The following is a 13,621-nucleotide window of genomic DNA, read 5'->3' as shown; positions in this document are numbered from 1 at the left end:
TGCCTACCGTATGCACTCCAACCCACTTTTAATCATCTGTAAATTTCCTTCTCATGATCAGAGTCCCCTGTGACTAATTGACCTAGATAAGACCTAGATTGACCAAGTTAGGAAATTTCCAGGCGCAAGTAGGAATCAGCTGGCACAAGACAGGGGTAATTGGAGATCGCAAGGCCTTCGTCCTGCAGTGGACATAAATATAGGCTGATGATTATTATGATCTCGGTATTTATGTTCAGTCCGAGTTTAAAGTATTTTTTTTATTTCCTTAGCCTTTGCATAACTTAACCTCGTAGTGTGTCTTGTTAGGAACGGGTTTGCCGATCTACCTGGCCGGAGCTGCTTCGAGACGAAATGTGTCTGCGCCTTCGAAAAAAAGAAGCAGCCGCTAAAGTCATGCTCGGCGGGGGAAGTGGTGGTGGAGCTGCGCCATGTTACCACGGCGTCGCTCGTATGTTGTGCACTAATCAGGAGAGTATAACGATGTTGATTTCCAGCATTTTCCTGTTCTCTGCTCGAAGCAACCGTGCAATCACTAGGAGCGCTCAAATGCGAGTCACCTGTGTATAGTGGACTGCGTCCGAACCGCCCGTCGCATGCCATTCTTCGTATGCCATCGTCTGCATGACACATACAGTTAGCGAGGTTTGCTAACAGTGAGACCAAGAACATGAAAAGAAATACTGAAAACCGTTTTAAGGATGTATGTTATTCATTAATGCTACTCTTGTCGCATAATCCAAGATTTACTAAAGCTGAAACATGTTCCGAGATTCGCACACGCACTAATAGCGGAGCGAGTTGTACGCTAAATAGCAGGACTGATTCCATTAAAGGTCGCTAACTGTCTCAGTGCGAAAGCACGCCAAGCTAGCGACAACTCTGGATTCACGTTAAAAGGCAAAATGATTGCATATTTTTTACCGGAGCGATATCTATATAGGCGACCGTGCGAAGGAAAATAATTAGGAACCGTAACTGCACATCAATTTATCTAAAGCGCTCTGGCCTCACGGAAAAGCATGAAACCATGTTAATTCCCTTACCTGGCAAAACGTAGTCATCTGGCTGAATATGCCGCAAAGATACAACTGTCGTCGCCACCGTGGACTTGCCGATCCGCAGTTTGTGGGCGCATACATATATTGCTCGCCGGCAGTGGGGAAACGATGGAATGATACCTCACGACTCTTACATCTTGTCGATGTGCAGAACGGCACGTAAAATAATGCTCTCGTGATTTCTTTTCGCACTGACGCTCCGATGACATAAAAAGGGGGCTTGACAAGGCACTGATCTACGCAGCGGACGCCGTGGTTTCGGAATACGCTCGCATGTTTTCCGGGTCGAGTGGTTCGCGGCGAGGGTTTTCGTGCGGCATCCGTTCCGTGAAAACCGCGGAATGCGCAGTGCGCAGTGTACGTGCGCACAGCCAACATATCGCTGGAATAATGCTTGCTTTTCCGCGTGACGTCAGGCGCGTCACTTTTAGTAGTCGGCCAGCAGCAGGCGACGAGCCGCGGCCTTCGAAACGCGTCCTTTTTTTTGTGTTCGAGGCACGCCGTGCCTGCGCTATACCTCGGTGTGTGATGTGTGCGCTCAACGTTGCAGTCGCTGTGTGGTTGTGCTGCTGCTTTGTGAAGCGACAACTAGTCGTGCCATTTAAGTGATGTGTGCAAGGATACCGTGCAAACGCCAACGAGCCGCAGCTGCCCGTCTTTTCCTTGCCGAATGAAGCAAGCCGCCGTCAAAAGTGACTACGGGCAAAACCGGTGAAGCTATGAGCTCGTCAAAGGTAGGTGAAGTTATTAAATGCGAAGCATTTCTTGGCGAGCATTTGCTACTATGACAGTATCTATCTATCTATCTATCTATCTATCTATCTATCTATCTATCTATCTATCTATCTATCTATCTATCTATCTATCTATCTATCTATCTATCTATCTATCTATCTATCTATCTATCTATCTATCTATCTATCTATCTATCTATCTATCTATCTATCCGCCTACGTCTTTGTGCTCTCATGGTCATTTCGTTAACTTGGTATGTACCAAAATTGGCACAGTGTGACAACAGTGTATGACAAACATAAATGATAGGTCATAACATGCGTGTCATGTAGTACGTCATGACAATGACCCCGCGAAAAATATAAGCACTCAATAACTACTGCAATGGGTTCGGACGTGGGCACTAAGTGAAGGAAACACTAAAGGATGACGGCAGAAGTCATTCATGGGCATGACTCGACAAAAATGACAATGACTCAGCGAAAACAGATTAATACTCAAAAAACCACTGAAATCGGTTCGGAGGTGGGCACTAAGTGAAGGAAACACTAAAGGATTGTGGTAGAATTCATAGTCATAAGCATGACTCAGCAAAAATGAGAATGACTCAGCGAAAAAAGATTAACACTCAAAAATGCCATGGGTTCGCATGTGGTACTAAGTGAAGGAAAAGGCTAAAGTTTAATGGTCGAAGTCAGAGTCATGAGCATGAATAAGGCTTTCGCCTTAGTCTTAAGTGGTCTCTTAAGTGCAGCTAAAGGGACTCTTTAGGACTTTCATGACATGCGTGTCATGCAGGTCATGAAACAGCCGCCTGCGTCTTGGTGTGCTCATGGTCGTTTAGTTAACTTGGCATGCTCCCCACACACTGCTTCGCTTATAATCGATTCCCACAGGGTGTGGGATCTGCCCGCTTTTTTCTTACAGCTCTTCTGTAAAGCGTAAAGCTGACTACGCTAGAAGAGCGTAGTCAGCTGTTCTAGACAGCCTTTCTAGCGGTTGTTTTTCAATGTGTAAATAAATAAATAAATAAATAAATAAATAAATAAATAAATAAATAAATAAATAAATAGTGGCGTTTGCCATTGCTTCCTTATTCTGGCCACTGCCTGACTGTAGCGTTACAAAAGACGCTATGAACTGTGAAGGGTTTTGTCGAGCGTCGAACGCTGTATTATGGCTAGAAAGGCATATGTACTTGTTTTATTGAGTTTAGCTGAATGCATTTGCGTTTCCTTTCTTGCGGAACAACGAACGCTAGGCTTTAATTAGGGCGAATGAATGAAACTGTCCGAAACAGTATACTTGTAGACGCCGCTTTAGTCATTCGTGTGCTCACGACGTAAGACGCAATTTTGTTCTATTTAACTGCAGCGTACTTTACACAACCAAAATAAGTGTTCATAATCCACACCAACGCATGTCGTGCTATGCATTGCAAGCCATGTTTCTGCCGCAACTGCAGCATAGATGGTGGTAAAACGCCAGACTAACAATTCCATGCTGTCTGAGGCATGTGCTCGACATTTCAGTGAAGTTCGACAGGTGAGAGAACCACCCGACGACCACTTTTCAGACACTCTCGAGCCTTGTTGCAATGAGCTGCCTTTCTAAGTAATAAATAAAAAGCCTGCTTTCATTTGTTGTCTTAGTCTTAGTTAAAAAAAAACAGTATAAAAGTCTAGTTTCCGAGAATGGAAACTAAGACTTTTATAATATTTTGCGAATAATAGAGCAATTGCTCTCAGAAGTACACGCGTCCACGGTTAGATTTACAGCTAGCCCTGCTCAATTTGTACCACGTATTAATCTAGTCAGTACCACGGTGCTCATTGCCAAAGGGACTTCGTGACTGCACGTAGAAAAGAAAAAGGATGAGCTGGCAAAATGGTATGATCGCTCGCGGCCCAAAGAAGAAAGCCAACTACGATAAGTGAGACTACGGTTGTGACGTCACCGTTGAAGCAAGCAGGCTTTTAGTTATATCTAGGGCTGCGATTTTGTAGCAAGGCATTATGACTTATTCTACTCTAGTCTTATCCACCGCTCACGGCCGGCTGATCCCGTTGATAATGCGAGCGGACCGTAGCTCCGACCTCTGACAAAGCGCGATAAGCGCGATAAGGCATTATTACATTAAAGGCATCGCTAAAAAATACCGGCCTAGCAGGCGTTGACACAACTCTCATGCTAGCGACGAAAGTCAGAACGATGCTCTTGCTCCACCAACGAGGCGATCGAGCGTAGTGTTGACGGTGCTTCCACTTTGTCGTTTTTTGCAGCCAAACGCACTCCGCGTGTCGGAGCCTCTCTAATCAACTGCGCATGCGCCGTCACCCAAGCAGCACGACCTCGACGTTTGTGCAGCCGATTGCATGAATGCGCAGCGAGCGTCCGTATATCGCAGTAAAATATCGCAACAAAACGGAAACACTAAAATGGGACCAGCTGCCCAGTTGCGTTCTTCTTAGCGCAGATCTCGAATAGTCAAAATTGCCAGATAGTATGAAAGGGAAAAAATGTAAATGACAACGTTATTTTCAAAACGACTTCTATATTTCTAGTTTGCCAGCTAGACTTATTGGTGGTTCATTGCTGGAGAAGCCTGAACAGAAGCCGGACGATGCAGGAGGTGAAGCATGCTGAATGCAGAAACATGGACTTGTTCTTGCTTTACCTCCCGTCCTCTTCCAGTTCCAATACTCACTTGCCTTTTTCTAACATCGTTTATTCGTGCTTAGCGCAGTAAACCGAACACGAAAGTAACATTTTTTACTACATTCGGTCATACCCAATGCCGTGTCAATGTGGTTATGCCGGAAAACCATTTTCCGGGATATTGCGAAAGACTCTCGGCTACTTTTGATTTCACCGGAATTAAGTCTCTTCCCAAATGCTTCGCTATCACGGATCACATGACAATATTTGGCAAGTGCCTTGGGGCTTTCCGTCCAAGTCACATTTTATTTTTGTTTCTTTTCTCTTTCTTTTTTTCTTTCTTTTTTCTTTAATTTGCGCTTCATTATGACGTTACGTTCTCCACTATTAGTTTCTTTTTCTTTTTTTCCGTGTCCGTCAGCATTTCTTTTGAAGTAATTTTCATTATCGCTTATAGGAGCCTTAGCCCCTATAGAACTAAAATGAAGTAGAAGGAAGCTTATGCTTCCAACTCACCTGGGCCGGTATTTTGTAGCGATGACTTTAAAGTAATAATGCCTTTTCGCGCTTATCGCGCTTTGTCAGTGGTCAGAGCGACGGTCCGCTCGCTTTATCAACGGGATCAGCCGGCTGGCTTTATCAACGGGATGAGCGGTGGATGATAAGACTATTCCAAAATAAGTCATATGACATCGCTACAAAATCTCGGCCCTGGGCCGGTATTTTGTAGTGATGCCTTTCCAGCACGGTGTAAGATATATACTCTTTAGGTGGGGACACTTCTCGGCTTGCTTGCTAGACGCGATCGACCAGGTAAAGTAGCAAGGTCGCGCGACTATCGGGGCGGTACGAGACGGCAGCGGATACCTATCGGCGGACCGACGCAACTTCAGTTAGAACCACGGTGTAAGATATGGTATATATCTTACACCGTGCTTTCCAGTAATAATGCCTTTTCGCGCTTATCGCGCTTTGCCAGTGGTCAGAGCGACGGTCCGCCCGCGTTATCGACGCGATCAGCCGGCCGTGAGCGGTGGATGATAAGACTGGTATAGAAGAAATCATATGGCATCGCTACACAATACCGGCCCTGATCTCCCCCCCAAAATATAGTCTACTCATCTTTCCTGTGTAACAGGAACGGCCAACCGCTCTTTTTTTTTTTCATAACCCCCTTCCGCCCGCGTAGGGTAGCAAACCGATCGTGCGTCTGTTTGAACTCCCTCCCTTTCCTTCCATCTTCTTCCGGCTCCTCGAGCTCTAGCTTCCTACGAGCTAGAGCTCGATCCACGCCTGCAATAACCGAGCTAATGAAGGTAAACCAGAGCCCTCGCGACTTCAGCGGCAGGCAGTCAACAAAGATCTCATTGGGTTTTCAAAGCTTTACTCTGACCCTGCAATAAAGACTTGTTTAGTCTTCTTTATACTCTCTAAACACAAGATTAGTATCATGGCGAGGCTTCTCTTTTCGATAGGTCTGTTTAAAGTGGATTTTTGTGCGAACAGTGCGAGAGAAAAAACGTAAACACTAAGCTATCAAAGCATTCGAAGAGCAAATATTGTCTTTAGAGTCCCAGCCGTGTTTTCGTTTTATTATTTGCCGATGATTAATAATAGAAAGTAGGGGTCTTGATTCTTCAGCCAAATCAAAATTATAACAGAGGCACTTAAGTATATACGCAAAGCCCAAGCTCGTTTCGCAAAGACGTCTTGCCTCTGCTAAAGCTTCCCACACTTGTTATGGCAACCTTTGGCTAAATCTTGCGTTGTGCTTAAATACAGTAAGGGTCACTAATTGGGTGGTGCTTATTCAAAGAAACTAAACTGTAGCAAACCCTGTTCAAGAGAGAAAGACAGAAAGTGAAACAAGCGCTGACTCGCAGCGAAATTTTATTTCAAAAGAGCGGCGAGTATGTTAATCTAGGAAGAATAATGGTACTTGGAACTTTCTGGAAATAGACTAAAGCTAAAGATCAACAGAAAGGTGCATGACAATGTTAGCGTTGTAAAACGTCTAGTTAACTAATTTTATTGCTATGCGAGACAATCGACGAGTTGTAAGTCCCGTGTTCGTCTTGTTTTCAATGTGTTATAAGGGCCAATGATTCTATAAGGGTGCTCTCTGTAAAGCGTTGTTCTGTTTCTATAGAGTAGTTCTTGTGCTGCTTGGTGTCACATAACGTTTAGAAGAGGGGCGCAAATTTACAAACATTTACGGAGAGAAAGACATACAAGCACTCGGCTGGTTTGTCCTCTGTGTATACGGGTGTGAATTATCTCCCCTCCCCTAAACGTAACGTTTTCTTTTAAGTGCGAAGAACCTTATGCGCTCGGGCTGTCGGCGTCTCCTGTCGTCGTCGTAGTCACGGTAAGCAAGTGACTCGGGCTCGCGCTCGTCACGCGCTCGTGCCACTGCTCCCGCGTTCGTCGTCGTTTTCCACAGCAGGCTGCGTTGAAGCAAGCGGCTCGTGCCAACGCCTCCTAAGCTTTAGGAGGCGTTGCTCGCGCTCGGAACGCGCTCGTGCCACTACTCCCGCGTTCGTCGCCTTCGTCTTCCACAGCTGGCTGCGTTGCCGCTCATCATTTCAGCGTACAATTCCACTTCTCTTCTGTCGTCGTAATGGGGATGCCGCGTTCACGGGGTTATGAGTTAAGGCAGTATGAGCCCATTAGCTGTGCATCACTGCATGCTTCGTACCTCCCCAGGTTTCACGTTAGTTGAGCTGCATTTCGCTCAGTGGGTCTTTTGACACTGTCAAATTTCCTAACATTTACTGTATGATCAACTTTTTTGACTGACTAGCGTGCAACCTAAAGGGTTCTAAAAACGTCTGCTTCATGAACACGGGGTCGCGAAGGCACGTTGATAGAGGTGGCGGCACCTGATGAATGACAGCGGTTCTTTGTACTGTAACGTGTTTGCAAACACTCGAACAGGCATTCATGTGCCGCGTGGCATCCATCGCCAGGCCTTTGGCAAAGCATTAAAGCGGCGCCATTCAATAGGCGCTTTATACGAACTCGTTTACGTTCAAGCACTTCTATTTCTCGGAGGGCTTCCCTCTGACTAGATTTAATGTAATTCCGCCGCCTATTTATTTGACCTGAAAATGTACTCTGACCCGATTAATGTCAATGAGAAGTGAACGTTGACTTCTAAGGCTTCTGCAATACTACAGGCTCCTGCACGAAACTAGGGGTGTTCCGCTGGTCCCAGGCTTCTGTGCACATCTAATTAAAACCGTACAGCTGCTGGTGTCAAATCCAAGGGGCCAAGTTCACGAAGTTTCAAAGCAAATCCCTGGCGAGCACACGAACACTCTGTATGTGGCAGTTTGGGTGTGTATTGCTGCGCTAGCATAAAATTCCTGTAGCACCTTCTTCCCTGTGTACGCTGTTATGCCAGTTGGCATTTTTATTGCACTCTAAGTACCCATAGCGACCCCCTTCCCATAAGCTTAATGCATTTCTATTTACCAAATTCCCCCCGTGCGTAGTAGACCCCCAGTTCCATCTTGAACTGTCAACTATATTTGAAGATCCATATAACGGCTTTTCATGACTATGTTCCCGTGTGATTTAGGCTGGTTACCTAGAACGCGCGAGGCGGTGCTTGTTTAATTATTCGCAGAGACAACAGAGCTCTGTCGTCTGACAATATGAAGCTATGATAACTGAAAGGCATGTTGTTGTAATGGTTGGTGCTTGCTTAATGACATAATATAGCGCAAATGTACGACCACTAAGAAGTAGCGCCTGTAGCGTGTATGTGTGCATCTTTCTTTGTGCTTGTGCCCTTGGGCGCTATATTCGGTCATTACATGAATTGAAGCAACTGCAGCATTCCTGCTGCTGTACAGAAATCACATGGAGGAATGAGAAATCATGTACTGAGTGTGTTGCATCTTGTGAGATTTCCCATGTGTTGTTGCGCTTAGGTTGCGCACATGCTACGTAATTCCTCCATGTCCGCATTTTTCTTCGCGCAGTAATGAAGTGAACTCGTACCAACTCGCCCTCCTTTTGATCCTTCCAATGTGGAGCTTTCAGCGCAAAATTTAGATGAATGAGACTTTAGCCTCATTTTACGTTCTACACACTTAATCTCGTTTCACGTAACTTCTAATAGGTAACTGGAACACTCCTTGCAAATATGTGCCACTTAATGGCTGGAACTTAGGTGGAACGAGGTTAGGATGTTCCACCTCCTTGATGAAAGTTGTGTGGAACGATATTAAAAGCATAAGAATGGCCGTTAAGAAGCTCGACCGATGGAAGAGCCGAAGCTCATGGACATTCCACGTAGGTTCCACTTGGTAGCTGAAAAAAAAAATTTGCAAATAACGTATACAGGGTGTCCCAGCCATCATGCAGCACGATTTAAACAAAGACGAACGGCGTTACGCGAAGCCAACCTAGTGCATATTGTTTCCAGTACAGTGGAGTAGCCGCCAGCAATTTTCTCGTTACTTGATTCAATTAATTGTAATTAATTATCTAACTCGAGCAGTACTGACCTTATTATCAAAGTGTCAAAGAGAAAGTTGTAGAGCAACATGAAAAACTTCCTATACAGTTTTCTGTTTTTCCGAGTGTGAAAGAAGCCCGCGAATACACGCAGAATTGCCGCACGACTGGACGCTCGCGGCACTTTGCGTGTATTCGCGGGCTTACTTCATGCTCGGAAAAACACTTTCATGTCGCACGTATTGAGCAATGGAGAGCTGTATCGGGAGTGTTTCGTGTTGCTCTACAACTTTCTCATTGACACATTGATAATTAGGACAGTACTTCTCGAGTTAGATAATTAGTTACAATTAATTGAATCTAAGTAACGAGAAAATTGCTGGCGGCTACTCTACTGCACTGGAAACAATACGCACTAGGTTTGCTTCGCGTAACGCTGTTCGTCTTTTTTTAAATGGCGCTGCGTGATAGCTGGGACACCCTGTATATACTCGACCGAGGCCCGCACTCACGTAAGCGCCGCACCCCTACTTGGCAGCCTAACGTTCGAAAAAAAAATTTTCAAATGAAGAATTCGAACATTAAAGAGAACGTCGCAGCTTGTGCGCATGCTCCTGGATTCTGAGCGCGTGGCGTGTGCGGTCTTCGGACATCGTTGTGGAAAGCTTTGACGTCACAGTCATATCTGACACCATGGAGGGCACTGAGGACTATTGTATCCACGAGTGTGCTACCGAACCTAGTCTGATCAGTGGTGACAGCGATGGTAGTGAGGACTATAGACGGAAAAGGGTACGGTGCTCATCAGACGAGGACGAAGTGCAACAGAAACAACATATACGGGAGCCAATGTGGCACCCGTATATGTTGTTCGTGTCTCACTTCGTCCTCATCTGCTTAGCACCGTACCCTTTGTCTTTGTCATCACTGTTTTTTTTTTTTTTTCCAAATGATACCTCGAAAAAAGAAAAACACAGGACACCGAGTGCGTTGTGTCCGATGTTTGTGTACGCGCTCTAGTGTGGTTCTTTCGCGATTCTTGCGCAACACAGTAGCATGTTTAAACTAACTGGCCCGCTGCCGAATTTCCTTTTAAAATCTATTGACATCCTCGCAGGTGGCCGTACTGTCCAGTCACCTTCAAACGTCGTGATAGGCTCCTCTTTTTCTTTTTTTTTTTTTTTTGAAGACGATATCTTGTTTCCTGATTTTCCATTCTTTCACTCTTCCCTTACCCGCTGTGGTGCCTTAGCGGCTGTGGCGCTGCTCTGCTAAGCACAAGATCGTAGGATCGAATCCCAGCTGCGGCGGCCGCATTTCGATGGGAGCTAAATGCGAAAACGCCCGTGTACTGTGCATTGGGTGCACGTTAATGAACTTCAGGTGGTCTAAATAGTCCGGAGTACCCTGCTACGGCGTGCCTCATAATGAGATCGTGATATTGGCACCTAAAGTCCACGAATTTATTTTAATTAAATTTTGTCCCCTTTTTTTGCGCGTGCGTGCGTGTGTGTGTGTGTGGGGGGGGGGGGGGAGGGGAGAGAGAGAGATACACCCTATATCTTGCCGAACACTGTAAGAACCTGCCCGCGGGCAGAGACATGATTGAGACGGAGACTTTACGCTTCCTTAGAGCAGCAGCAGTAGCAGCAGCGTCCCACCACTTTGTACGAGGCCCCGCACCTAATGAACTCAGCGACCCTTGAATGTGTGAGCCTACAGTTCTCTCGCTTATTAAATTGGCGGCGGAGCTCCGGGCCACCCCGAGGCGCACATTTGACGTCCGCCTGCTTGGAACTGAGAAGATGAAATTACGAAAGTGAATATCCCCTCAATTTCCCCCGCCATTTCTATTTTATTCTTCAACTGGTGTTCCCTAGCTCAGCATCAGGAAAATGCACTCACCACCATGCAGCCTTTTCAGAGCGTCCTTATATAGTCCTTATGTTCGCTGTTCCCTTGGGGCCTCGATACACTTCGCGCCTCGCGTATCGTTCCGGAAGTGATCTTATTTTAGCTCTCTTTTTTTTTTCTTTCCTGTTCTGCCATTAATCCTGCATTAACTTTGGCCCCATCACTCTCCCGGCTACATTATTTGCCGTTTTTGTGAGAACTGACCGTAAGAATATTCCAGTGCAGTTTTCTTTGTTTTTTCGTAAATAGTTTCTTCGCTCAGGGTTCTGCGTACTTTTCGTTTATGTCAATGAGAGCGCTGCGAGAGCGAGAAAATAGTTCCCGCCACTTCCTGGCGACATATCTGAAGAAATTGATGATTTTAAACACTGAAACACAACGCTGCGTTTCTTCATTTGTCATATCCTGTCTTAGAAGCTCACTGTAAGTGTAAATAAGATCTGCGACCAAAGAGACTGCGACCTTCAACAATGTTAACGAGATTCTGCTCTCGTAAACAGTGAATAAATGATAGTTCAACGAGTCTCCACTTTTCGTTGCTTCGTGAAGATCTCTATTCGAAACATGTCGTGTGTTCGCTGAAACCGGCGGTATATTTGCCAAATATAATGCAGGCGCCACAGCGTGCCTTTTTCCATCTACGCACCGCGGCTGCCAGTGAATGCCGGCATGATTCTTTTCTCGGAATCGTTGTGAAGCGTTTTCAAAGAGCCACGTCATGCAAGTCGCCCAGTGAATTCTGCCAAAAAAGCTTCAACTTACCCAAAGCAGACTTTCATCCCGACGGTCATCGTTGGCGATGAGAGAGCGAGCTAAAATGCATTCGAGCATTGCAGTCTCGTTTTTTCTTCTCTCTCTCTCTCTCGCTCTTGTGCAAAATTCTTGGCACAGTCCAATTTCGTCTGACAGACCTGTCAGCGCTGCTTCGGCGCTCAGAAAAGGCTTTCAAGTGCCGCTCTTCAAGTGAGATGACGGGACCCGAAACGCCGCGAGTGAGCGGCGCTTTTTAGAGCAGTATAGAGGGCGGTGCGGAGAAGTATAAAACATATGGGGAATAGCAAAAATCACAGCCCGAGCGCTAGAAGTATCAGTGCAAGCTTCGTGATGTCGTTGCCTGTATACAGTATACTTTAGTCGGAATATATTGGGAAAATTCCTGCTACTCAACCTCTCTTTGCCCTATAGCAAACAATTAAACGCTTAAAAAGATGCAATAACAACAAAACTAGGACCTACATCGTACGTACACCCAGCGTCGACCAATCGGCGCCTCGAGCTACAATTATATTCCTATTCCAAATGGCAACATAGCGCCTAAGCTGGAAGTGGACTGCCAAACGCAGCAAAAAAAAAAAAAAATGGCCAGGTTGAGAATGCTTTTGTAAGCTGTTGAACGAGAAGAAAGGGAACCGAGGGGCCCGATTTTTAATAATCATAAGAAGCCAACAAACAATGACACCAAGGACAACATAGGGGAAATTACTTCTACTTACTAATTACAGAAGTGATTAATTAATGGAAATGAAAACAGATGAAAAAACGACTGTCCGCAGGTGGGGAACGAAGCCACGTCTTCGCATTACGCGTGCGATGCTCTCACCATTGAGCTACCGCGGAGCCGTTCTCCCATCCACTTTCTGGGGTATTTATGTATTTACAACTAGAACTAACTCTGGGAGTGTTAGCCAGCGCCACCACTCACAAACCTAGGGGCTTTCTGCCTCCTTTCTGCCGCATCCTTTCTGCCTCCTTTCTACATCCTTTCTGCCGCAGGCGTCACGAGCACGTTATCTTTTTGGATGATGGCAACTGGTCAATAAACCCACATATGCTATACCTGAAGGCATCAATCTTGCCGGATATTGCCTTCCGTTGTTGCTGGTATGGTTATTACCTTCCGCAGTGCGCGTCCAACAGTGTATGGGTTGCATGAGTGCATGGCCAAGGGCCAGATGTGGCCTTTGAGGCGATTTGATTTTTTTGACGAATGCGTTTTGGTGCTGATATAGATAATTTGGTTGGTCGCCGAGTGTTACACCGAGGTATTTGTATTCCGATGTTCTTTTTTTTTTCTTTTTCTTTATGAGGTTCCCTTGGAGGGGGAATTCGTTGCCAGTGCTGTTTGTTTATTCCCATCCACTGCGTTTTTTCAGTGTTGAAGCTTAGCTGGTCGTTTCCTGCAACTTGGGAGCAGACGTCAAGCTGGTGTTGGAGGTCAGCTGCTGATTCTGCTAGCAGCACAATATCATCGGCGAATGCCAGACATGAGATCTTGGTGTATTCCTCCTGCCCGCCAGTTGTTATCGTGGAAAGTCGGAGGCCTGGTCCCTCTTTGTCTAATGTTTGAAGGAGTTGTGTAATGTATACATCAAATAGTGTTTGGGACAAGGGACATCCTTGTTTTAGTCCTATCTTTTGCAGGATTTTCTTCGACCTAAGTTCTTGTAGTCTGCACACTACTGTGCAACACGTGCATACGTCCTTGAGCAGGTCTATGATTTTACATTCTAGTCCGATGCCCTGTAGTTTTCGCCAAAGCCTCGAGTGGGGGACACCGTCCATAGGCTTTTTCCAAGCGCTTGGCTAACGTTAGCTGGGACACCGTATATAAAACACTTTGAGATACACCCGGCCACAAAAATTTACGGACCGTGGGATGTCTGAAAACTTTCAATTCCCGAAGCAGCCTGTAGCAGTAGCCAGTAGAACTGTATACGACAATGTTAGCATACTCTAGTCGCGGCCCGAAATGCAAATGCCAGGCTGCGTTGTGAGGCTGCGGAGAT

General features: G+C 45.8%; 1 long non-coding RNA gene across 1 annotated transcript; it reads left to right on the top strand.

Annotated features, from left to right (window-relative positions):
* The first annotated feature begins 1,362 nt into the window (after nucleotides 1-1,362).
* On the top strand, nucleotides 1,363-13,227 carry LOC125940675 (uncharacterized). Its single transcript, XR_007463868.1, has 2 exons — nucleotides 1,363-1,795; nucleotides 12,989-13,227. It is a non-coding gene; the product is annotated as an uncharacterized LOC125940675 (long non-coding RNA).
* The last annotated feature ends 394 nt before the right edge of the window (nucleotides 13,228-13,621 follow it).

This window comes from Dermacentor silvarum, chromosome 10 (assembly GCF_013339745.2).
Source record: "Dermacentor silvarum isolate Dsil-2018 chromosome 10, BIME_Dsil_1.4, whole genome shotgun sequence".
NCBI classification, from domain to species: Eukaryota; Metazoa; Arthropoda; class Arachnida; order Ixodida; family Ixodidae; genus Dermacentor; species Dermacentor silvarum.
This window is presented reverse-complemented; position numbering and strand designations above follow the sequence as displayed.